Below are 27,669 nucleotides of genomic sequence, written 5' to 3'. Positions count from 1 at the left end.
CTACTATTTCTTATTGTGCATTTTAAAAATATATTACTATTCCTTGAGTATTATTTAATGGAAAGCTGAGATGCAAATATAACCAAAATCAAATAGATTAATAAAAACATTTAGTACTGGACTAGTATTTGATCTATCCATCTGACAAATATCAGATGTACTGTATAACCTGTTATCTTCTCTTTTTTTGGACAGCTGAAACCCCATTGTGCATTTATAAAACTGGCTGCCCATTTGGTAACCTTGTTTGAAGGGAGTGTTTCTCTCATGGAATATAGTATCATCACCTAATGATAATGTAGTATCATCACCTAACCCCCAAAACTTTACCCTTAGACTATCCACTGTTGACCTCTCCCGATTTCTAAGAGGTCGGTAAGGGGTGTGCATAAGTGCACCAGCATTCCTTCCTTCCCCTGTCCTAATGTTTCTCTCTTACTAGTATCATGTATACAAATATCATTATATATTTGTATACCACTAATACGTACTTGACAAAACCAACCAATCAGTCAATCAATCAATCAATCAATCAATAAAACTTTGCATATCTAATGGCTTACTCCCACTAAAAAATATGCCATGCAAAAATACTCTCCTCCTACCCAACAATAGTAAATTGCCATCCAGGAGGTTTGTCCACCAAAATAATTTTGTTTCTGTTAAGCTGAAAGCAGAGTTCCTACCTCACCTTTCAGCTCCCCCTGTTTTGTATATGCTGAGCATCCTATCACGAAACCAGATCCATCCATCTGCTTTAATTAATCAGTCATAACCTGTTTGGAATGCTGACGCACTTTAGAAAAAGGAGTATCGCAGAACATTTCCTTTTGAAATCGTTAAATTGCTTTGTGCTGTGCATTACCCACCTTGCAAATTACAACCTCAGCTGGAGCAGCACATTTATTAATCTGCATGAGATGACATTCCCAAGTGGCCTCGGTGTCTTTTGCAGCTCCCGGGTGGACCAGGAATCCTCCCAGTGCTTTCTCTATGTGTAAGGAGTGTGCTGTGTATTAATCAGGTCAGCGATCATTCTTCGGCTCAGGGGACATGATAAAAACCTCTCGCAGCAGCCACAGGATTCTTCAGACCCAAGATGTTTTGTTGAACATCCTCCTTTTAAGCCACGGGGCTTCTGTATTCTCACTTTACTCAGGATCTCTCCGGAGGATTCCAGCTGATCTTTCCTTCTCTCCCGTTCTTTTTTTCCTAGACAGTGAAGAGTTCAACGTCAAGAGCAAACGTCAGCCCAGGATGATTCTTAACCTGAAGGGTGCTGATTGAAAACTTAGTTTGCCCTCTAAATAACAGCTGAACTTGCCTTCTTCTGTTCACTTTGTCAAAAGAAAGGAATTTCAATTAAGGTAAGTGCTGCGTTATCTGGTTGACTGCATCACTCTGTATTTCTGCATTGAAAGTTCTAAATGAGTAAACTGACATTCTGCAGTGCAGCAGCTCCATCCGTTTGTTGTATGAGAAGAAAGCGAGAGAGCTGGAGGAATAGAGAAACCGAGTTTAGGGAGAAGTATTCCAGAATAGAACAATTGTCTCAAGAGAATGTCTGTTTCATTGGTTTTTAACTTGTAAAAGGGCAAACTCTTCTTAGACAAGAGAAACATTTCCTGATCTGAAATATTCAGCATCCCACTGAACTGTTTGAATTGTCTTCAGAGATCTATATAGATATATGCATGAAGCATGAAAAAGTTGTATCACTGTTGTTTATTGTTATTATAAAGCATGGTTAGATTAATAAAGAAATATTATAATCAGAACCTTACAATAAAGGCAAGCAGTGATGATTAAAGTTGATATGGGAGCATTTATTCAGTATTTTACAGTAGAAATAATGTGTGTAAATGTGTATATATGTATACACATATACATACTCACACACAAACCATAAATCTTAAGTGAACATATATGACACACAGATATATATATATATGAGGATGCTTAAACATAAAGCCTGGCATGTAATGGTTGCCTCTTGTAAGATTAACAGCTGAATTTCAGTGGGGGTATGAGGTAAAGAATTGCTTGTGATGTGTTAGGGAAATGAAATCTGTAGCTGTCAGCAGTAATAAAGTGTGACATGAATAGTCATTTTGATTAAAAGGTCGGGAACTAGAACAAAGAGAACAGTAGCATGTTATGAGAGAGAACTAAACTGACGGTTGAGGTATTTTATTGGAGAAGGATATAAAGTAGATGAAAGCAGCATGGCTTAAAAGATTAGCAACCTTTTAAATAAAAGTCTTCAGATGCTGCCATCCAAAACTACTATTGGTTAACTAGCCTAAGCATGCCAAGAGTATCAGATTCCCAAATGTATTCAGTCTAGTTTTCTTGACCTAAATCACTCTACAAGTTAACAAAAACATAAGCTGGAAAAGTGAATACTCTTTAAGAAGTTTGTGGAAACAGAAGGGAGTACATGTGTAGTTTCTCCTCTGTCTTCACTTTTGTTTTCTTTAATGTGAAAACTTTCACAAAGTGTGTTCTAAGATTGGTCTGAAATGTAATAAAAGAAATCAGAATCATAATGTAATAATGCACTATACTGTTATGTATGCTTTTGCAAGGTTAATTAAAAAGTATTAACTAGGACAACAGTTCACAGCATTTGTATATGGCACATATTTTATCACATGATATTTATTTATAAGTGTCCTGAAGAGAATGCCACTATATTCTCATACTTGTGCTGTAGAATGCCTGAATTCTTATTATCTTTTAAATTTATGGTTTGGATGCAGATCATGATATCTCTCCTCCCCTCCCCCTTCCTCTCCCTCCTCCCTCCCTCCCCATCTCTCCCTTGAATAAAAGTGTTATATTAGCTTGATAAATTACTATATTTGCATCATTTACTGCCAATCTGCATCATTCTAATTTTCTAAAGTCTGGAAACATTCTTCTAAATTTCATAAGAATTGAACATCTATACCATGTGAGAAAATAACATAGCCCACTATGTCAACTTGGATTGGCAGCAGTCTGATAACTTCTTAAACTGAAGTCTTACCCATCACCTTCTACCTCCTCTTTTAACATGGACTTTCCAAGGCTTTGACCTTGAGCCTTCTGTATGCAAGACATGTATATTGAACTTGAGTGACCATTTCTTTTTCTAACACATCTATTTGTATTGGAATTTAGTGGAGGAAATTGTGTTACTTGGATTGGATCTTGATTTGGGTATCTTTAGATTCATTTGTATCATTTCTGGATAATATTACTCTCAATACTTGATTGGTATTTTATTGACTTGGGGAGGAGGTTATATTTTTTAATCTTTGTTTTAAATGTACTTTCACTATAGGTAGTATATACATTTTTAAATTTCCATGATACAGTGAGGTGGGTTTTTTTTAACTTCATGGCTCCTATCATACAGTGTGTGTTTATGTGTACACAAATGCATACATATTTACATTGTATTTTCTACCATTTGCAAGCTCCTAAAATCTCATTTTTGTCGGAGGCCTGGGGCTATTGAGCACTAACATCTTGCTCCAGCTCATATTATGAATGTAGGACTGTGGTTGAATGACTTTGAATGTCTGGTTTTAAATAACTTTGGGGTTTTAGCATTAGTTTTTTGTTTCTATTTCTCTTTGCTATATTTTGTATTTATTCCTATTTTTGTAAGCCGCCCTGAGTCTATGGAGAAGGGCAGCATAGAAATAAAAACAAACAAACAAATAAATAAAAATATATACTGCCCCCCCCCTTGTATAGATTTGAAAGCAACATTGAGAAATCCCAAGTTGCATGGAATCCAGCATATATTTTATTTTCCAATATGTAGTATCAATTGGGTAAATTCAAAATATTCTAACATGTTTCTAATAAGAAACAACTTGATCTGAACTTAGATACATACTGATATAAAGTGCAAATAATAAGTACCCATAACATGAATCCATAACATGTTATTAACTTATACTTAGTATATTTCACTATTTGAAACATTTCATATTATTTCAATAGTCCTTAAAAAGCTAAATTGCTTAATATTATTCTCATGATTAGAGGATCAGTAATTAAAGCTTTGACAATACAGTGGTACCTCTTCTTAAGAACACCTCTACTTAAGAACTTTTCTAGATAAGAACTGGGTGTTCAAGATTTTTTTTGCCACTTCTTAAGAGCCATTTTCTACTTAAGAATCCAAGGCCGGAAAAATTTCCCAGGAAATTTGAGAGCGGCACAAAGGCATGGCCAGTTTCCTGCCATTCCCCGAGGTTTCTCTCTCTGGCATAGTATATAGGAGGCAGCCTTGTGCTGGGTGTATGAGAGGCGCGTGCTCCTCCTCGTTGCTTCAGTCCCTCTTTATTTTTAAAGCCTTAAAGTTTTGGATTTTTTTTTTATTCCCCTCACCTCATCTTCTTCCTTCATCAGCGACTGACCCCCTCCTCTTCTTCCTTCTCCTCCCCCCACCCAAATTCCGAGCTTTTATTTCTTTCCTAATGGGTTTGCACACATTATTTGCTTTTACATTGATTCCTATGGGAAAAATTGCTTCTACTTACGAACCTTTCTACTTAAGAACCTGGTCATGGAACGAATTAAGTTCTTAAGTAGAGGTACCACTTAATTGGGTTGACAAAAGAATTTGGTTTACTCATAGCTGAAGAAAAGTATTACAAAAACTCAAGGTTGTTGCATAACATCTTCCGCCAATATTTAATTTGTGCCATAACACTAAGAACCAAAGTCATGCTGGGTAGATATTATTTTCAATATTGCTATGATGCATATATATGGTAGGTTCCCTAGAAGCAATATCTCTAAATGGTCCATATAGGAAATACCTGTACAATGCTGTATTTAGCAATATAAAGACTTATGAAGTTTTCAATCTAAAATAAAGGCTCTTTGTTCCTTTGTAATATGTCTCCTGATATTAATATTCAAATCATATGATTCATTACAGTACTTATTGTAGCTTTCACAGGTTCTTTAAAATCAACCCAGTAATTCATTAAGAACTATCTTAAGGGTTCTTACCTAAAGGCTAGACAAGTGAAATGTAATATATGTGTTAAACTCTTGCTACAACTTCAGCCCAGTCATTAATCTTAATGGATGCCAATGACTAAAAACTGTTCCGAAAATGGGGGGAGGGGAAGGATAATCCATAAAGCCATAAGTTTCCTCAAGGAAAGTAAACTAATACTAATACGATAACACAAGATAAGATGATAATCAGTGAGATACTGATAACTTTGATCACCCAAAAATGTCATTATTTTTATATTTGACTCATAAAAATTCTAATCATGAGCTCTAGCTTTCTTTCTTAGTTCCAGAGTATCATACTTCATACAATATTGCATCAAGAAAGCTTTCTGATTTATATGTTTTTGCTGAATCAAGTTTTATAAATTATCAAAACCTTTTCCACATAGTCTATATATCTGATCAAAGCATTCAGATTATAATTAATCCCCCTTCCCTACCAAACCTTGGAGAAACAAAGAGTGGGGGGACCTTTATTGTCTTTTCGAGAAAATATTAGCTCAAATAGAGGTACAAGAGTTGTGTCATTAGCATATTTGTATTATTTACATACCAATTATACTACAATCCTCATTAATATCCCCTTCATTTTTCATGATAGCAGGAATAGCAGAATTAAGTGGATAAGTAGTATCATTGAGGTTTCAAAATTAAATAACAAAAAAAAAAGAGTCTGTTTTTATAGGCATGGAAACAAAAGCCAAACTACACACACATTAAGTATGTGATTTGGAATCCTACAATATTTTCTCTTTCTTCCCATCAGAAATAGGTGCATCTCCCCCACACATGCACACACAATTAAGTGCATATATTGGAATATCATTAAAACCTCAACATCCAGGGGGAGAGTTTGTCTCACATCATTTCCTGCTATGAGTAGAACAAACAAACAAAAACCTGACCATTTCTTCCAGTATTACTGGATCAAAAATAATAATCATTGGTGCTGATGAGAGCTTCTATTGGAGAATAATGATAGAGTGACAACAGATGGGTATTGTTTTTCCCTCTTTGCAGTTATGATGCAGGAAATTAGGGTTAAATCTTCATTCTTGTTTACTGGGGCCTAATTGATTCTTATGCATGTTTACAATTAGTTACTGATGTTGTTAGGCCTTGGGCCAATATCCCAAGCATAAAGAATTATCTGCCTCATCTAACTAGGTATATAGAATCCATGGCTGAAGGGCTGACATGTGTATATCCCTCTGCAGTCTATATAAGAAAGGATGTGACATTGAAAGTTCTAGATATTCCTTCTGAAGAGAAATGTGTACAAGATAGATTTGTACAGTGTCGTTTATTTGGCATCTGTATGGTCAACAAATCCACCCATTTTGGTTTCTAAGCTATGGTTTAATACTTAACATATTGTGTTAATATACTCAACTCTTTTTAATTTAATAAATTGTGGTGAAGCAAGTATGGTGTAAAGCCTACCGCATCACTCTTTAGACTCACCTGGATCTCTGCCATGCACCTGCCATGTGGGAGGTCTCGCCGTCTAAACCCCTACAAGGGGATAGAAATGGGTGGGACCCAAAGACGGGTTCCCCCCAAATGGTCAGATCGAGCTAAAGGCACCATGACCTTTGGAGAGAACCTGTCAATCATCCCCAAAGATGCCCAACGGAGAACACGCAGTTGCTAAACACCACCCAGTTTTCTGCCCCTAACCTGCCTACCCAAATGACCAAAGGTAAGCCAATTAGCCTAAACAGGGGGCGAAGCACCCCCTAACTGCCTATCCATCACCACAGTGTGGAATAGGCGAAAAAACAGTCGCAGAAAATACTGAGACCGCCAAAAATTCCTATTCGGCTACCCTAAGGGCGACCCACAGTGGCACACTGAAAGATAGGGAGGGCGGGCGGGTGTTTGCTGCTCGTCGTTGTCGGGGCGAAAAGGAAGCCCAAAGCCTGTGCAGCCCCTTTTATAGGGCTGGCAGGCTCCGCCCCCGACGACATCATCGGCAATAGCCGATGAAATCCAAAATGACCGGGATCTCGTGAAATCTCGCGAGATCCCGGCTTTCCAAGATGGCAGCTGCGCGGAGGGCCATGTCTCCCTGGCCCTGCCACAAATCCGGGCCGGGGAGTGAGTCACCAGCCCGCCATTATATGTAGTAGTTGGCAAATTCCAAATTTAGATTCCTGAAAAATTCCAATCTTTCATAAATAAATAGCTAGAATATGTGGAATATAATCATAGCAATATAGCTTATCAATCTTAAGCATCTTAAGATATCTGCTGTAGTTTAACTTGATGTGTATTAGGGCGGAGTTAGTGCTTTTACCTTATGGCAACTTATTCTTTCACTCTAACAAATCCTGTCTAAGTTCAGCTATAAATCGTTTTGCAATGTTCTTCAATAAATGATGGTTTGTGGAAGCAAGATGGTAATTAGGGCAACACTGTAGCCTTGGCAGGTGGCAATTCCTTTTTTAAGATGGCTTTGCAAAGATATTGATGATAACAAGTCAGAATGTGTCTAAATGGGGCCTAAATAATAGAAAGTTAAAAGTCTTGCTTCTTTTTGTGGTATCAGAAACCATTAAAGAAGGCCCATTTTGTTCCTGATTTCTAGAAACCATATATGAAAACCCTCAAACAAACATCTAGGTTGTTAACACTGAGAATGAAATAAAATTAGAAGTCATACCCTTAAGTCTTCCTAGGATTTTGAAGGTAAAATATTGCAGGGGAGTTTCAAGTTGTCAATCTAAGAGAGTGAAGAGAAAGAGAGAGAAAGTGAAGAAAGATATTTAAGCCAATTAATTGTCTTACGTAAAGTGAATTAACTGTAAGTTATTAATAATGGAAACAGGCCTGGATTAATTGTTATGCTGAGAAAGCTCCAGAATAGGGACCTGATTTCCCTAGAGTTCCACTATAGTCTAATTGTCAGAGAGTATCGCTTATTTCCCACTTTGGGTTCTTTTAGAGATCTCAAATTAGAATGCCACATTGCAGCATCTAATCATCTATTGTGATGTGAGCTTTTAATGTGATATCTCTAAAAGAATCTATTCCTATTCAGATTTTACAAAGTAAAATGTGACATTTTCTGATAAACCACTCCCAGAGGCAATAGTGCTCAAATGACTTTAGTTTGCAGAAGAAGGACATTCCTCATATATACCACTGTACCCTTTAGAGTCCTGATCAGCTGGGTCCCTGATATAGTGCAGGCAGATTGTGTATGTGTGTGTGTATGTTTTTGTAGATTTTCATGGGTACGGGTATGAAGGTCTTGGCATATTTAGGTTTCTTCCTGTTTAGGATTTAGAGATTTCTGGCGATGTTTCGACGAGGTCCCACTTGTCATCTTCAGGATGGTGCTTCTGACCTTGTTCTAGGGCGAACACACATTACTTAAGGTATATAAATAAATAAATAAATAAATAAATAAATGAATAAAGCAAAAACATGTGAGATATATATATGTTTTCGTAGTTTATATATCTATATATTATCTATCTATCTATCTATCTATCTATCTAATCTATCTATTAGATAGATAGATAGATAGATAGATAGATAGATAGATAGATAGATAGATAGATAGATAGATAGATAGATAGATAGATAGATATCTTCCTTGTGCCAGTCAGATATATTAGTACCTTATGGCATGGCTTTGATATGATTACTTAAGGTACATTAATTATTATTGGTTAGTTGTATATTCTTACTTTTAACTCTTCTGAAACCTTAAAATAGGTTTGTGTGATGTGCAAAACCTACTGCAAGTGATACCATTTTTTCTGATCCTTCAGCAGTCTATTTCCATATAAGCTATATTGTCCCATTAGAGTTGTATCTAGTTCCTTCGATTGCTCTTATTTTTATTAAGTTAAATGAAGCAAATAAAGGAAGAAATGTATTTTGTTTAATCTACAGCGCAGATATCAGTGCAAAGCAAAGGAGAATGCAGAAAGCCATGCATTTTGTCTTAAATATATATAAACAATCTATTTTGCATGTGTGTTCTGGCTCATTATGTACAACAGCACGAAACTTTTTGTGGGAGTTCATCAGTTTTGATGTAATACAAGTAGTTGGTGAATCAATGAAATTACAAAATATAATTTGATGCAGAAGAAATAAAATATAAGAGTTACAAAATTGCATCCACACAAAATATTCCCCACAAAGCCATTGGAAATTCAATGTATATATGAATGGGTAGTGTATTCCACAAAAGCAAGCAAAGCATCTTATTTCTATTAAACTTCCCTATTATTTCATCACTTGTATATTTTTTACAAAATTCTGATCTTCAACAAAATTTCAGCCTTTAAAGAATATTGGCATCTACTTAACTTTAACCTTCTGGCTCACCAGTCGTGTGAGTAACTCTATTATTCCTTCCTTGAATAGTCTAGTCATATATAACTACTATGCATATTTCCTTGTCCCCAACACATGTGACAGTGTTTTATATTATGATTACTAGTAGTGCTACTACAAGTGAGAGCTTGTATAAACAATATATTTGAATGTATGTTATTTTGATAAGTGTTTGTGCTGAAGACACTATTATTTTTGTAGTGTAGGAAGATGTAGAAGACTATGCAGTTTCTTAGACATCCAGGTCATGGATAGCCCAAAGGTGCTTTTCAAATGGTAGCTGGACTTTCTTTCTTTTTCCTTGAAAACATTTCATTTCTCATCCAAGAAGCATCTTCAGTTCTGAAATAAAGCTTAAGTGAAGAATTGAAGAAGCTTCTTAGATGAGAAATGAAATGTCTTCAGGGGGGAAAAAAATTAAAAAGTGCAGTTACTTTTTGAAAAGCACCTTTGGAACATATAGATTAGTGATCCAGGGCAGGGAAGATGCTTTTGTGTCTTTGTCTGTATACTTGTATGTATTGTATGTCTCATTGCATTGTTCCAAGGAGCGATCGTAGTCTTTTGATGGATAGACATCACCCAGTTGGATATAAAGTTAGAGGTAATTAATAGCAATAAATAAGTAGTTTTTTTCATTGCTGATATCAGAGATGTCCCCTCCCTTTATTTTATCCTGTACCTTTCCTGAAATTATGAGACTGAGGTCATATAAATATCAATATATGCAGCAGAGTGTGTGAGTTTCTTCACTGGTGTAGCAGTGTGTAGTATGTCAAAGTGTTGTTGTCCAAGATGCCTCCTTTTTAATGCAGAAAACTCAAGCATGTTATATATGTTGATGATGTATCCATCCATTAAGAAGTAAGGTAAACTATTTGAAAAACAGATACAACTTGGACAACCACGTGTGTAGTTTTAATAGGTCAATATGAAAGAATCAAAGTAAAGAGAATTATGTAAAGAGATTATATTTGAAAGGTATAATCTCTTTGGATAAAAGACTCCCCCCCCACATGCTTTTTATTTAACTCATCATTTCAAGGGTCCTGATATATCTTCTGACAATGCATGTCCTCCAGCTCCTTTTAAAAAAGAACAAATGCTATGTAAAGTAACCTATTTTAATCAACTCCTTGGTCTTTGTAAAACTGGATGCCATCTTTGACCTATTTCTAACCAATCAACATGTAAATTTAAATCTTAAAGTTACACACCTGGGTGTCTTGTTTGACTTGATCTGTTTGTTGTTTTGAAGAGTACCTTTACAAAACACATCTGTTTGCAAATTATGACCTAATTTAGAGAAGACGGAAACTTCCCCTGGTTTCTAATTTGTATTGAAGTAATTTGTGGACATTAACATTTCCTACAGGTCACTATGGGTCATCCAAATAGGCCTGTATTCTGTGAGGCAAGCATAGTTATATGTAAAAATATAATTACATATATACATTTTACATACACATTTGCTCAAATGCTACGAGGATCAAGCAATGTTATGCAGAAAAGGGGTTAACTAATGGTAGTCCAAAGTAATTAAAGGCATGAGATAGGAAAAAACAACAATAAAAATTTGTACCAACAAAATTATCTATACTTCTTCATATTTTCTATTCTTTCATATTATCCTCACTTCTATACACCACTTCATGTATTAACTTTCTTTCTTTAAACTTCTAAACTTTCTTTTTATGTTACATTCTTTTGAACCTCAGAATACAAATAATATTTCTTAATGTCTTCTCTTTTTGAACATAGTATTGATTTTGTCTTTGTTTAGTTTTTCTACATGGAAATATCAATTTTAGATCTTTATATTAGTCATTCACCTTTCTATTAAATCAAACCCTTATTCTTCCATTCCCTTGAAGAGTAAGGAAATACCCTGAGGAAATTATTTATCCAAGAATGTCAGGTAAGTCATTTTCAGCAACTATCAGAAAAGGCTCTGACAATGGGGGGGGGGGGGGGGGGGGGGGGGGGGGGGAGGGAGATCCTTAGACATTCCCTTTTGTCCATTGCTTATATGGATGAATGGAACAGTAAAACTAGGAGCGAGGGAGAGTATTTGGAATATCCGATTATATAGTACTCTTGGCCTTCCTATTTGCAAACTTGTACAAATATATAACAAAGTTTCTTCCAAGAATAAATGTGAATCAACTTAAGCAACAGTACTCATGTGGCACATAGAAAATTTACCAGATATAATGTCAGAGTACCTAGTTGATGACTTTCATGCAATAGAAGAAGGAATCTTTTCTGCTTTTGATACATGAAAAATAATGGTCTTAGACAGAAAAGGCAATAAGGAGTTAATTTACTATAGCTCAGTATTAAGTGGCATTATATGTTGAATCAGTGCCTGCATCTTTACTTTTTTCTGACCACTAGATCAAAAAGATCCAAGCTGTTTTTTTCCTTCATGTGTTCTGAAAAATTGTATGAGATTACATATTTCCTTCTGGCATATTTCTTTTCACTAGAGAATATGATTGAGCTTTTTTCTTCATCATTGTTGAGTCATTCAGTTGCTTCTGATTCTTTGTACTCTGATGGATAGTGATTCACTAAATCTGTCAGTAACTGTTTGTAACTTTATGCTTGTGGAATTACTGAAAGTATCAACTCATCTTTACTTCTGCCAGTCACTTATTTATCACCTGTTCTTTATCCAAGTACTAGAGTGTTATTCAAAAGCCAATATTTAAGCTTTAACTTCATTATTAATACTTCGAGCGAGTGGTGTGTTTTACTTCATTTAATATTAAACAGTTTGTTTTTTGTCTTGCTGTCCTCATCATCACTCAGCATTTATTCTGTGTGTCTGCCTAAGATGTATTTTACTAATAATTATCAGCTCAAGGTTTCTTTTACAACAGCAGGGTAAACGTTTGTTTAGAAATGGATGGAGCCTGGTAATCTCTTATATAATCAGGAGTGTTGATACAAGAACATGAAAAAAGAATGATTCAAAACAAACAATTTATTTCTTTAGTCTGATGCACAGACTTAGGAAGTAAGTAAATTAAAAATAAAATGCTAATTACTATATCAAGGAAGGATGTGCAGTTAAAATAGAGGATTTAGTTTAAATTAAAAATGACTCATAAACATTAGGAATAAATATGTTTTAAATAGCAGATGCATATGTGCTGTTCTTTGTATGCTTAGGTGGTATTCATAGTAACTACTGTATTGCTTCTATAAATGACTGTCTATTAGGTTTAACAAAGAGGAACATTAGATCAATCGCTTCTCTTTTTGTGTGTCATTCCACCTACCAGAATTGTACATTCAGTGTAAGATTTGGTTGTTATTCAGCCATGGCAGACAATTATGCAAAACCTTGTGTCCATTGTTGGCTAGTCAAGCAAGGAATTCTTGCTATAGTCAATTTCTGTGCATCTATAGTTGCTAGCATTGTGATAGCATGATGAACAAAACCTACATCTTCATACTTTTCCGTTCTTGCTTTGAGATAAAACATTGCTCAGGTGTAACATGAACAGTGCTTCTCTTATTTATCTGTTTCATTTTGATGAGACTACATGATGATAATGAAGTGTGCATACGAACTGGAAGTTAATATTCTATTATATCTTCTACTTTATTTCTCCAAACAGAGAAAAAAGAAGTGGATTGAGTGTGAATCAGAACTCTTTTAAGAATAGACACGAATTGAATACTATTGTTTTTATTTTAATGGAAGTTTGTTCCAAGATGTAGAATAGTATCCAATTCCAAAGCTTCAGAAAACATTTCCCAACTAGTTTCATGAAGATATTTCATGGAGAAACATTTCAATGAATGTTGCAAATATATTGCTCCCAAAGCCAAATCCCATTAGGTGTTTCATAAAATACTACTGCTGGTTAGTATCAAATAGCTATTGAACGATCCAGAAGAACTAGGAGGCCTGTATTCCTATATTTTGTTTCTGATGCAGAAATGGGAACCCAACTAACATCCATGACTCCAGAAATTCAGTTTTATCCAATCATGTTTGGAAACATGAGACAAGCACTTTTTTGGTCATCTTGCCCAAGAACTGAACATTTGTACTAGCCTAAAATTAGAAATGTATTCTAGAGAGATTTTTCTTCCATAAAAGTTTTATAGCTATAGCTCTTATTTAGGCAAGCTCAAGGAAATATCAATCACCTTCCTTAACAATGAATTCAGTCCCAATCTGATTGAGTTAAAGATAACTCTGATATTGCTGTTAGAAATTAATCCATTTGCAATGGAAATCTGCTATAACCCATTTGAATTAAGGATCTGTTATATTATCAACATTGCTATTTTGATCTTTTCAACTGCTATTCTTTTCCATATACATATTGGTGAAAATTGTCCAAAATCCACATACTTAAATTGTCCTTTCTTCAAATTAATATAGCTTTAAGATGATTTGTATTTATAACAGTCTCATTTCAAAATGTTATATTTTAAATAGTCTGCATAGGTTACCCAGAGAGATTAATGCAAATCCACAAAATATGTCTTTTCCTACCTTCAGAGCCCCTCAGGGCAAACATTTTTAAAGGCAAGGGAAACCATAGTGCCAAGATAAATGTTTCCAGTATGATCTGGGGATAAATATAATTCAAGGATAATAAAGATAAATGTCTTTTCAGAAATAAGAAAAAAAAATGAATATTTTATTGTTCACCTAGACTATCTCCTGTCAGGAAGCTAATTCGATAAAAATAGTTTGCATGCATCTGTGAAAAGATTTTAAAGTTCTTGTTTTAAAAAGCCAACCTATTCAGTTTTTTTTTTCAACAGTCAATATTTTGGATGTTAAAATACATAATGTTCTGCCGGCGTGTCTCAATCGCCCATAATTACAGGGTAATTAGTCCAGGAAGACACACACCACACGATAAAAGGAAAATCCAAAAGTTTTTATAAACAGAAAAACAGAAACAGCTCCCTTTTTAAATGTCAAAGGGATTTTCTGGTATACACAAGGCACAGGTTAAATGCAGTCTAATTGCTCACCCAATAACTGGGAAATTGAGTCCAATTCTAAAGTCCAGAGAGTCCACACACACAATCCCGAAGAGCAAAAACCACGATCTTGACGAAACAATGAATCAGATAAACTGTCATGAGGCTAAAACACCAGACTGCACTTTTATCTGTAGCACTAATTACAGCAGCCCCACCCAACCATAGGTGGCTTTATTTTCTCTTGTAATAATCCTTCAGTTGTTCTCTCCTATGCATAACTCTACGCATGCATGGATGTGTCATTAATTCTTGTTCAGAATCCAGGGATGATACAGATGACTGATCTCCTCCTGGGCTGTCTGCCAAACTCCCCTCTTCCCTGTCACTCACGCTTCCTTGGTCAGAGGAGACTTCGTCGGCAGATTCTACTGGGAGCAAAACAGGCCTGTGGCATGTGGATGTCTCCCCCACATCCACCTCCACATTGCTTGGGGCAGGAGCTGGGCCAGAGCTAACCATTACACATAATTCAAAATGAAAATATGCCTTCCTTTGACAAAAAAAGTACTCTAAGCTCTGTTTTAAAATTATAGTGAAAATAATACATATAACCAGAACAATATGACTAACACAGAGACATTTTCCTGTCCTGTTTGCTGCACACTACAGATGTCCTGTGAAATGTTTATTTATTTATTTATTATTAGAGTTGAAAGGGACCTTACAGGTCATCGAGTCCAACCCTGTGCTTAAGCAGGAAATCCTACAGCACCCCAGCCAAATGGCAGTCTAATCTCCTCTTGAAAATGTCCAAAGTTGGGAAGTTGACAACCTCCGCTGGCAGGCCGTTCCACTGGTTGATCGCTCTCACCATCAGGAAGTTCTTCCCTATCTCCAGGTTGAATCTTTCCTTGGTTAGCTTCCAACCATTGTTCCTCATCCAGCCATCTGGTGCCCTGGAAAATATTGTGACCCCCTCCTTTCCGTGGCAACTCCTTAAGTACCTGTATACAGCTATCATATCCCCCCTAGCCCTTCTTTTTACTAGGCTATCCATGCCCAGTTCCAGCAACCTTTCCTCGTATGGCCTGGTCTCTAGTCCCTTAATCATTTTAGTTGCTCTTTTCTGCACCCTTTCCAGAGTCTCTATATCTCTTTTGAAGTGTGGTGACCAGAACTGGATGCAATACTGTCAGTGTGATCTGACCAGGGCCTTATAGAGTGGTATTATTATCTCTCTGGTCTTGGAGTGTATCCCCCTGTTCATGCAGTTTAGGATTGTGTTGGCTTTTTTAGCCGCTGCTGAACATTGCTGGCCTATGTTTAGCTGGTTCGAGTAAGGTCTGAGCATATTGTTTGCCATCCCACCCCTTTTTACATAAAAATTATCTGGTAAATTCTAGATAGGACCAGGAATAATTCCTACCTAAACCTAGATTAAAGTAATCAACCTGGTGGCCATTTGAACTACATTGCACACAATCATTTCTATAAACCTCATTAGCAGTAGCTAATGAGATCTGGAACTCAAAATATTTGGCAGATGCTAACTCCTTACCCTTAGATAGAGGATTGGTTTTACATGAGATTAAGAATAATTCCAGACAGCTCATTGGTGCTCACTAAAAATACTGCAAATAAATCCAAAATGTCCTAGCCAGGCATTCATGTTTCTGTATTTAGCATTCCCATTTGTGGAGGTCTTGAACAAGAACATAAAATGTTCTTTTATTTTTATATTACAGTTATTCTTCTCTTATTAAAAAAAATAAAAACCTGATATTATCACAATTTATAATAAAATGGTTAAGATTGTTGCTATTCTGATGAAAACAGGCCAGGCAACATTCAGTTCTATCATATCTTAGCCTGTCAAGTCAGAATATGCAAACCATTGGGTTTTAGTTTGAAAAGCATATTAGTCTTAAATGCATTGAATATAATGCTGCTTCTGTTGTAGATATAGCTCGTACTATTGTGAAATATATTGTATTGTATTGTACTTATGCCTTCATTTTACAAGTTGAGTAGAATAAGAACATCACTACCAGTGTGAATTTGGTTACATATGTTCAATCATATAATGAGTTATTTAGCCAAATTTTGGTACTTAATTGCTTGTTCTCCAATAGGAGAGAGACAGAGAGAGAGAGAGAAAGAAAGAAAGAAGAAAGAAAGAAAGAGGAAAGGGGGTGGGAATGCCATAGCACAGTATATTTGCATTAATGCTTGGCTTGAGCAGATAGAAAGTTGTTAGGAGCACTTTAGATCATCCAGTCAATGCTAATGCTGCAAGAATGCTCAGTGATACACAGAATATAAAATGTTAATAATAGCTTTAAACAATACAAAAAACAATTTTCTTTAAAGCAACTGACAGGCATAGGTGAAATCACATTCATTGAAGCCTGGTGTGAGACTTGAAAACCAATAGAATTTTAGTTGAGTTGATTTTCTGATCACATATTTACTACACAGATATCTGGCCTCTTCCAACAAATTTGAAACACTTTATTAAGGGAATATGTAGTGCAGCAGATTAAATTAAACGAAATTGAAAATTTGATTTAGCCAAATCAAGCCTATTGAACTTTGTACATAGATGGGCAGGTTTTGAATCCAAGGCTTGATCAAAGTCCAAGTCCATGCTTGTTTGTGTCCCCACATGATCCCAAAGATAATCACTGAGAGAAAGATTAATTGGTATAAATGACTTCTTTGGATTCTAGTTTAATTGGATTTCAAAGAGATGTAATAAAACTTTCCTCCAATTATTTTATAAATCATTTTGGAGGGTTTTTGAGCTCTTTTTTGCTCATTGTGAGAGAAAGAGCATTTGAAATTACAATAAATACAAGAATATTGGAGGTTCCAGAGAATATGACAGTCATCGTTGATTTTCAAGATATTAGGAAGCTGAAGGACAAAAACGTAAAGAAAGTTTGGGGATGATAATCTTCATAGATTTGATGATTGGGAAAATTTAAAAAGAAGAATTGGAGACTACTGTGGAAAATATAAATCAATTCTCCTTTTATCTTAATTATTGTTTAAGTGTAATTAGTACATTATGCAAGGTACATACATTTATTTTTAGTATCTGGCCTGTTGAGGAAGATGCTATCGACCCTGAACAACCAGTCTTTCAGATGGATGGGTCAACAATTCATCACTGACTGCTGTTACAATTTCTTGCTGAAAAATACAACAGACACATGCTAAATTATAAGATGTGTTTGCTCATCTTGTAGCAGCACTGATTTCTAGGAACAGAAGTAGGTTTTCTGCTTCTGATATATAGGTATAGGGCAGAGGTGGGTTCCTCCTGGTTCAGACCGGTTCACCCAAACCAATAGCAACTTGTTGGTGATGTCATGATGATATCACTGAACCAGTTCGTTTTGTCATGGAACTGCTTCAGTTGGTGCTAGTCCATGGAGGGTGCCATCTCTTTTTTAAAAAATGGATTTTTTAAAAAAATTGTGGACGAGAATTTGAGGACGGTTCTTCTGTGTGTGTGCAGAAGCCAAGTTTCTGGCATTGCAAATGCGTTGCCATCTTATTTTTGGTTTTTTGGGGGAGGGGGTTCTGTTTTTTTACAACTGTGCATGTGCGTGCAAAGCACGCACGCAGCCATACAACATGGCCACGTAGCATGGGAGGAAGTGAACCGGCACTGAGGAAAGTTAGAATCCACCCCTAGTATAGGTATAGGTACAGGTTTAGGTATATTTATATTTTATTTATATTTATATTTATATTTATATTTATATTTATATTTATATTTATATTTATATTTATATTTATATTTATATTTATATTTATATTTATATTTATATTTATATTTATATTTAGTTTATATTTTTTATATTTATATTTAGTTTATATTTAAATAGGTTTTAAATAAATAAATAAATAAATAAAGGTTTAGGTGTAGTATATTTATATTTATATGCAATGTATGTAGTAAAGGTAAATAATTCATATGAGAAGACTGATTTAAAAATAAGGACAATCACTAGGGAAACACTTCTATATATTGAGACTTGACGAGGAATGAAACTAGCTTGTATTATAGCTCTGTTTGCCCCTTAATACTTGAAAAATGTAGTAGTACTCTGTTGAGGTTCGTGACCCAAAACTATTAAGAAAAAGAATTTCAATTCTTTTATATGCAGACGATGTGTTAATACTTTCACAAATGCAAGTTGGCATGAGACTTCATCATCTTTTTGAAAAAATGAACATTTGATCGTAAATTATGAAGAAGTAGTGTTTTTCCAACAGCAGACAGAAGCACTAATCAACAATTAACAGTCATATTAGCAAGCCGGTTAATCAGTATAAAGGATCTAGTAGTTGTTTTTCAAAGCAATAGGAAATTAAAGACTGATATTACCCATGCCTCTTTGTAGGCACAGAGGAATGCCCTAGCCATTCTAAGATTTTATAGAAAACAAGGAGGGAAATTCGCTTTTGGCAGCAATTAAGCAATTTCAGGCCAAATCAATAGGGTAAATGATATATGGAGTACAATTTGGGTCCGCACTCACATTTTACAGCCCATGAATGGATTTGGTCAGCTTTACTTAGGGCCATAATAGGTGTTCCCAGATGCATATATAATGTAATCCTGAGGCTGGAAGCAAATTTGGCAAGTACTAAAACTCAGACCTTGTCCAGAATGTTAATAACTTGGGTCAGAGTTACTTTAAACCCCAGTGAATTACTTCTCTTGTTAATGGGTAAATATAAAGACAACTGGCAATTAGTTTGTGAACAAAAGCTCATTACCTGTGGCTGCTGACCTGAACATTTAAGCCAACTGGGATATGAGGATGCTAGGAGAATTCTTAACACTAGAAAGAGCTGGCCCAAGTCCCAGGCTTCTTTTGCTTCTTGGTGGAAGATACTAATGGTATCCCAACTAATTGTTTACAACATTTTTTTAAAACAAAAATGTAGCTAGCCCTTTTTAACAGCACACATTAATGTTTTCTTCTCTTCGGTATGGGAGCCCATATATAAGAAGAATCTTACAAGAAGACTGCCCATGATGGTTCACACTCTTCTAAGCTGCAGCTTCTTTGAACCAGCCAGACACCAAAGGGAACTCCATTTATTAAAGGTTTAAAAGCTACTCCGCTGAATACAGCCCTTCAGAACAAGTTGCAAGCTTAAATGCCTCGTGGATAAAAACTGTCACCAGATTTAGCAAGGCAAAAATATATATTTCATCACACTTTAATACTGTATGCTGTAAAGTTATTTACTTCCACCATTTCATCTTTTCTTACTTATTTTTTATGTACACACAACCAAAGATTATAATGTATAAAATACAGTGATCCCTCGATCATCGCGAGGGTTCCGTTCCAGGACCCCACGCGATGATCGATTTTTCGCGAAGTAGCGGTGCGGAAGTAAAAACACCATCTGCACATGCGCAGATGGTGTTTTTACTTCCACCGCCCTTCGCCCCCCTTTCCCCAGCGTGCGCGCGTGCTGCCCGCCCCCCGCGCTGTTGCTGGGGCCGCTTCTCAGCTGAGAAGCGGCCCCGGGGTTTCCCCAGCGTGCGCGCGTGCTGCCCGCCCCCCGCGCTGTTGCTGGGGCCGCTTCTCAGCTGAGAAGCGGCCCCGGGGTTTCCCCAGCGTGCGCGCCTGCTGCCCACCCCCCCGCGCTGTTGCTGGGGCCGCTTCTCAGCTGAGAAGCGGCCCCGGGGTTTCCCCAGCGTGCGCGCGTGCTGCCCACCCCCCGCGCTGTTGCTGGGGCCGCTTCTCAGCTGAGAAGCGGCCCCGGGGTTTCCCCAGCGTGCGCGCGTGCTGCCCGCCCCCCGCGCTGTTGCTGGGGCCGCTTCTCAGCTGAGAAGCGGCCCCGGGGTTTCCCCAGCGTGCGCGCGTGCTGCCCGCCCCCCGCGCTGTTGCTGGGGCCGCTTCTCAGCTGAGAAGCGGCCCCGGGGTTTCCCCAGCGTGCGCGCGTGCTGCCCGCCCCCCCGCGCTGTTGCTGGGGCCGCTTCTCAGCTGAGAAGCGGCCCCGGGGTTTCCCCAGCGTGCGCGCGTGCTGCCCGCCCCCCGCGCTGTTGCTGGGGCCGCTTCTCAGCTGAGAAGCGGCCCCGGGGTTTCCCCAGCGTGTGCCGCCCACCCCGCCCACCCCGTTGCTCGCGCCCAGGCTCGCGCGCGCTGCCCGCCCCGCCCACGCTGTTGCCGGCTCCGCTTCCCAGCTGGGAGGCGGAGGTGAGGTTTCTCGGCGCGCGGGCTTTCCCCAGCAACGCGCGCAGAGCTAGGGTGTCCCCAGGCTCGCGCGCAGCCGCCCGCCCGCCCACGCTGTTGCCGGCTCCGCTTCCCAGCTGGGAGGCGGAGGTGAGGTTTCCCGCGCGCGCGGGCTTTCCCCAGCAACGCGCGCAGAGCTAGGGTGTCCCCAGGCTCGCGCGCAGCCGCCCGCCCGCCCACGCTGTTGCCGGCTCCGCTTCCCAGCTGGGAGGCGGAGGTGAGGTGTCCCCAAGCGCGCGGGCTTTCCCCAGCAACGCGCGCAGAGCTAGGGTGTCCCTCCCAGCTGGGAGGCGGAGGTGGGGTTTCCCGCGCGCGCCGCTGTCTTACCGGGGCAAGAGGGGGAAGACCCAGGGAAGCCTCTGCCCGGTGGGGAAACTCCACCATCTACGCATGCGTGGAAGGGCACGCATGCGCAGATGGTGGAGTTTACTTCCGGGTTGAAAACTCGCGATATAGCGTTTAGCGAACATCGAGGTCGCGAAACTCGAGGGATCACTGTAGTACATAGGTTTAGCTAACAAGATCATATCAGCTTCTAGGTTTTACATCTATATTATATCTATATCTTAAATTTAGCTACTTGTTTATTTACTTATATATACTGTACATGGATATTTTCCTGTATTTTTTTCTTTCTGTTTTTCTTTGCACTGGTCACTGACCATAATAAAATTTGTTCTGATAGTTAAAATCCCCCAGTACCAAACCTATTTACTGAGAATCTGAGTTTCTGAGAAGGATTGAGCCCAATGGGACTTCCTCCCATGATGATCCTGGATTACTACAAACATTTTTCTTAGTTTTCTTGGTCTTTTGTAATGAAAGATTTAACTGGAGACAATAAATAGGTGATATTTAATTATACTTATGTTCTTTTGGTCCACAAAAGTTTATGTTATAAAACATTTGTTATCTTTCAGTTGTCAAAAAACCTCTTTCTCTTTTCATAATAACATAAAGTGCTGCTGCTAACACAATATATAAATATGTTCAGTCCAAGAGAAAGAAGTTTGCCTATGTAGCATTGCATATTAGAAAAATGTGTGAACATTCTATGATGTCTTGTTTTCTCACTTGGTAGCCTCTGCTATCTTAGTTATCCTTGTTTGGTTGGTTTTGACCTGATAACATCACCATCCTCCACCCCCAAGAAAGTACTGAATTGGAACTATCCAGCAACTACATTGTGAAGAATGCAGGATTTTTTATGTGACCTAAAGATATTTACCTTAATAGTAATCAGTGTGGAGGCAGCCACTTTGCTTTACAGAATCACTTTCTAATTAATTCAATTTCTGTTTATTAAAACAATAGCAATAATTAGAGGGAAAGATGCTTATTGATGCCAATAAAGCAAGGAGATTCTTACGCCACCTAGTGGAAGCTCGGCTCGTATCCCGAATTTGAGCTCGGGTGTCGAACAGAAATTTTGCTCGCGTCGCGGCTTGTAACTTGGAATACTCGCATGTGGAGCAGCTCGTATCTAGAGGTTCTACTGTGTTACTTTTCATTCTTAATGATAGATTAGTTTTAGGTTTGGAATGATTTAGTACATATATATTTTATTAAATATTTCTGTAATATGTTATCCTTTTTGCTCTTCCTATTAACCATTAACTACTTAACATGTGATTTTCTTGGCAAGAGTAATACAGTTCTAGAGCGAACAAAGCATTTTCCTTTCTCTGGGTGCTTGGTGAGGGAATAAACCTCTGCCAGCACCCAGTGAAAAGAAACACTCCCTTCACTCTGGGCAACCCAGAGTGAACAGAGCGTTTTCCTTTCTCTGGGCGCTGCCTCAGAGTCCCTCTTTTTTTTAAGCTTTAAAGTTTTGGATTTTTTTGATTCCCCACACCTCAACTTCTTCCTTTGGCAGTGACTGTCCTCCTCCTCTTCTTCCTTCTCCTCCTCCCACCCAAATTCTGAGCTTTTATTTCTTTCCTAATGGGTTTGCACGCATTATTTGCTTTTACATTGATTCCTATGGGGAAAATTGCTTCTGCTTAAAGAACGTTTCTATTTAAGAACCTAGTCACAGAACGAATTAAGTTCTTAATTAGAGGTACCACTGTATGTATATGTATGTGTATGTGCATGTGCATGTGCATGTGTATATATCACTATTTCGGCCTTGTTCTGGCCTCATCAGCTAGCCAAACCCTTACTGGGATTTGATCCTGTAGCTTCTGCCTTGTAAACCAGAGAATTAATTTCTAGGACACAGAATCTGATCCCATCAGCTTTGTACCAGGGAGGGGCTATATGGTTTTTTTCTGTTGGATCACCCTGGTATATTGAAGAGTGTCACAGCTTCATTTTTGCCTCTCAGCCCAACCCAGGCCATTTCAAGGCAGTTAATATTTTTCATAGCCGACAAACTATACATATAGAATATAGTTTGTCAGCTATGAACAAAATTAAGTGCCTTGAAATGGCCCTGGGTTGGGCCGAGAGGCAAAAAGGAAGCTGTGATGCTCCTTCAATATACCAGGGTGATCCGTCAGAAACACACACACACACACACACGTAAATACACATACACACACACCCCAGTGAAGGGTTACCACACTGTGGCCATGGCTTACACAGGATGCTCTACATTTTCTCTCAACATGTTTCAGTGCAAATTGGGTGCTCTGGGGTGAAGCTCCATTTTTGCTACCCCACTGCATTCCCCCCTGTCCAGGCAGTAGCCTACCCCGATACACACATATGTAACATATTTTTGCTGAATTTGAAAATGAAGGGAGACTAGTATAGATCTATTTATTATTCAACAGAAAACACACACACACACATAACATAGATATATGATATATAGATATAACAATATAGATATTCAAATCCCAGTGAGAGGGTATGGTTAGCTGATGAGGCCAGAACAAGGTAGAAATAGATCTATCCTAGTCTCCCTTAATTTTAAATTCAGCAAAAAAAGTGACTCTGTGTGTGTGTGTATGTATGCATGTATGTACGTACGTACATACGTACGTACGTACGTACGTACGTACTTACATACATACATACATACATACATACATACATACATACATACATACATACAGTGGGGGGGGAGTATTTAGTCAGACTCCAATTGTGCAAGTTCTCCCACTTAAAAAAGATGAGAGAGGCCTGTAATTTACATCATAGGTAGACCTCAACCATGAGAGACAACATGAGAAAACAAATCCAGAAAATCACATTGTCTGATTTTTAATGAATTTATTTCCAAATTATGGTGGGAAATAAGTATTCGGTCAATAACAATAGTCCATCTCAATACTTTGTTATATATCCTTTGTTGGCAATGACAGAGGTCAAGCATTTTCTGTAAGTCCTCACAAGGTTGGCACACACTGTTGCTGGTATGTTGGCCCATTCCTCCATGCAGATCTCCTCAAGAGCAGTGATGTTTTGGGGCTGTCGCTGGGTAACACAGACTTTCAACTCCCTCCAAAAGTTTTTTTTATAAAGTTGAGATCTGGAGACTGGCTAGGCCACTCCAGGACCTTAAAATGCTTCTTACAAAGCCACTCCTTCGTTGCCCTGGCAGTGTATTTGGGATCATTGTCATGCTGAAAGACCCAGCCACGTTTCATCTTCAGTATCCTTGCTGATGGAAGGTGGTTTGCACTCAAAATCTCACAATACTTGGCCCCATTTCTTCTTTCATGTACATGGATCAGTCGTCCTGGTCCCTTTGCAGGGAAACCGCCCCAAAACATGATGTTGCCACCCACATGCTTCACAGTAGATATGGTGTTCTTTGGATGCAACTCAGCATTCTTCCTCCTCCAAACACGACAAGTTATGTTTCTACCAAACAGGTCTACTTTGGTTTCATCTGACCATATGACATTCTCCCAATAATCTTCTGGATCATCCAAATGCTCTCTAGCAAACTTCAGATGGGCCCGGACATGTACTGGCTTAAGCAGGGGGACACGTCTGGTACTGCAGGATCTTGAGTCCCTGGCAGCGTAGTGTGTTCCTGATGGTAGGCTTTGTTACGTTGGTCCCAGCTTTGTGCAGGTCATTCACTAGGTTCCCCTGTGTGGGTCTGGGATTTTTGCTCACTGTTCTTCTGATCATTTTGACCCCACGGGATGAGATCTTGCATGTAGTCCCAGATCAAGGGAGATTATCAGTGGTCTTGTATGTCTTCCATTTTCTAATTATTGCTCCCAGAGTTGATTTCTTCACACAAAGCTGCTTGCCTATTGCAGATTCAATCTTCCCAGCCTGGTGCAGGGCTACAATTTTGCTTCTGGTGTCCTTCAACAGCTTTTTGGTCTTCACCATAGTGGAGTTTGGAGTGTGACGATTTGAGGTTCTAGACCAGTGATGGGCAACCTTTTGAGCTTGGTGTGTCAAAATTCGCCAAAAAACTGAGCATAACTCGGGTGGTGTGTCACCTTGAGAAAAAAACTGGGCGGCATAGAAGTATATATATATATATATAGGTAGGTAGGTAGGTAGGTAGATATATAGGTAGATAGGTAGGTAGGTAGATAGACAGATAAACAAAAAATAAATAAATATAAATATAAATAAATAATAAATCCCTTCTTTTTTATTAAAAGAAATTAATAATAAAACAAAACAAAACTCTATAACTATTAAAACTAAAACAACCAGCAAATTCAAAAACATAACTATTAATAAAAACAGGTGAGGGTTGGGGTTTTTCTTTCTCTGTTATTATTTAAGTGCTTTTACCATATGCTTTAAATCAGTGATTTTCAACCTTTTTTGAGCCGCGGTACATTTTTTACATTTACAAAATCCTGGGGCACACCACCAACCAAAATGAAACAAATCTAATAAATAAATAAATAAATAAATAAATAAATAAATAAATAAATAAATAAATACATACATACATACATACATACATACATATACATACATAAATAACCCCCCTCATATATACAATCCCATGTAACATCCCCTTATAAATACAGTCAATCATCAATCATCCCTCCTGAAATTTATACCACTCTCTCATTTCTGGGTACTTCTCCTGTCCTTCCCCCTTTTCTCTCTCATGTTTCTCATTTCTCTCTCTTCCTCCCTTTTCCCCTCATTCCTTCTCCCTCTCACTTCTCCTCTTTTTCCATCCCTGTCTCTCTCCCACCCTTATGTGTGTGTGTGTGTATACACTCGAACCATTTCCAAAACCAGTTGAGGGCTGGGTTTTTTTTTATCTTTTATTCTTTTCAAAAACAGGTGTGGGCTGGGGGGGGGGGGTTCTTATTATTTGGATGCTTTTTACCATATGCTTCAAGAATCACCTCTCTCTCTCTTTTGTTTCTCTGTCCTCTCATTCTCTGCCTCAATCATTTTCTCATTTCTCCTTTTTTCTCCCCTTTTTGTTCTCATTTCTCTCGCTCTCCTTTCCTCTCCCTATCTATCTTGCTTTCTCTCTCTTGCTATCTTTTTCTCTCTCTTGCTTTCCTTCTCTCTCTCTCTCGTTCTCTCTTATTTTCTTTCTCTCTCTCTCTTGTTCTTTCTCTCTAATGCTTTCTCTCTCTTGTTCTTTCTCTCTCTCTTATTTTCTCTCACTCTCTCTCTCATGCTTTCTCTTGTTCTTTTAAAAATTTTTAAAAAGTGTGGGCACACGCTACTACGCATGCGTGAGTTCTGACATCCATAATTCGCTACCCCCTCCTCTCTCTCTTTCTCTCTCCTCCTTCCTCTCTCATCTCTCTTTCCTTTCTCTCATTCCCTCTTTCTATCTATCCTTTCTATCTCTCACTCTTTCCTTCTCTCCCTCCCTTTCTCTCTTTCCTTTCTCTCATTCCCTCTTTCTCTCTATCCTTTCTATCTCTCACACTTTCCTTCTCTCCCTCCCTTTCTCTCTCTTTCCTTTCTCTCATTCCCTTTCTCTCTATCCTTTCTATCTCTCACTCTTTCCTTCTCTCCCTCCCTTTCTCTCTTTCCTTTCTCTCATTCCCTCTGTCTCCTGGGGCTGACTGCGCCTGCCCTGCACCCCCAACCGCGGAGGGAAAGCATTTGCCTTTCGGCACCGCCAACCCCCCTCCACCAGCAGCAAAAGCCTGAACGACGGAGCCGAAAGGCAAACGGTGCATCCCTCCAGAAGCAGCAAAAGCCGCCCTAAGCAGCGGGGCGCGCCGTTTGCCTTTCGGCTCCGTCGTTCAGGCTTTTGCTGCTGGTGGAGGGGGGGGTTGGCGGTGCCGAAAGGCAAATGGCACACCCCGCCGCTTAGGGCGGCTTTTGCTGCTTCTGGAGGGGGTGGGCGCCGATGTAGCAAAAGCCTAAGCGGCAGGGTGCACCGTATGCCTTTCGGCACCGCCAACCTCCCCTCCACCAGCAGCAAAAGCCTGAACGACGGAGCCGAAAGGCAAACGGTGCATCCCTCCAGAAGCAGCAAAAGCCTAAGCGGCAGGGCGCGCCGTTTGCCTTTGGCGCCTTCACCTCCACCAGCAGCAAAAGCCTGAACGACGGAGCCGAAAGGCAAACGGTGCGCCCTGCCGCTTAGGGCGGCTTTTGCTGCTTCTGGAGGGGTGGGCGCCGATGCAGCAAAAGCCTAAGCGGCGGGGGTGCACCGTTTGCCTTTCGGCACCACCAACCCCCCCTCCACCAGCAGCAAAAGCCTGAACGACGGAGCCGAAATGCAAACGGCGCGCCCCGCCGCTTAGGCTTTTGCTGCTTCTGGGGGGGGTGCACCGTTTGCCTTTCGGCTCCGTCGTTCAGGATTTTGCTGCTCGTGGAGGGGGGGGTTGGCGGTCCCGATGCCAAATGCTTTCCCTCCGCGGTGGGGGGTGCAAATGGCGCGACGTCTATGCAGGGTTTTTTTTTCAGACTCTCTTTTTTGCGAGCCCGGCATGATTTTTTTAAATTACAAATTAATAATAACCCCTCATCCTTCCCCTCTTCCCCTCCCTCTTTTTCTCCTTCTCTCCCTTTATATTTAACCCTTCCTTCCTCTCTTCATCTCTCCCTCTCTCCCTCTCTTTCACTTTTCTCTTTGGTGAACCCCCCAAACTGTTCAGACTCAAGAAAAAGCTTATCAAAGGGGGTGGGGGGG

The 27,669-nt window shown here is 38.9% G+C and overlaps 1 protein-coding gene across 2 annotated transcripts in view; it reads left to right on the top strand.

Moving 5' to 3' along the window:
• Positions 1 to 27,669, top strand: part of CDH12 (cadherin 12) — an 896,151-nt gene that overhangs the window by 542,085 nt on the left and 326,397 nt on the right. For both annotated transcript variants that reach the window (XM_070747115.1, XM_070747113.1), the window contains one exon: positions 1,217 to 1,367. The gene's annotated coding sequence lies outside the window, so the exon portion shown is untranslated. The remainder of the gene's footprint in view (positions 1 to 1,216; positions 1,368 to 27,669) is intronic.

Source organism: Erythrolamprus reginae, chromosome 3 (assembly GCF_031021105.1).
Source record: "Erythrolamprus reginae isolate rEryReg1 chromosome 3, rEryReg1.hap1, whole genome shotgun sequence".
Lineage (NCBI taxonomy): Eukaryota > Metazoa > Chordata > Lepidosauria > Squamata > Dipsadidae > Erythrolamprus > Erythrolamprus reginae.
Note: the sequence above shows the minus strand (reverse complement) of the source record. Positions and strands in the feature narration are given on the sequence as shown.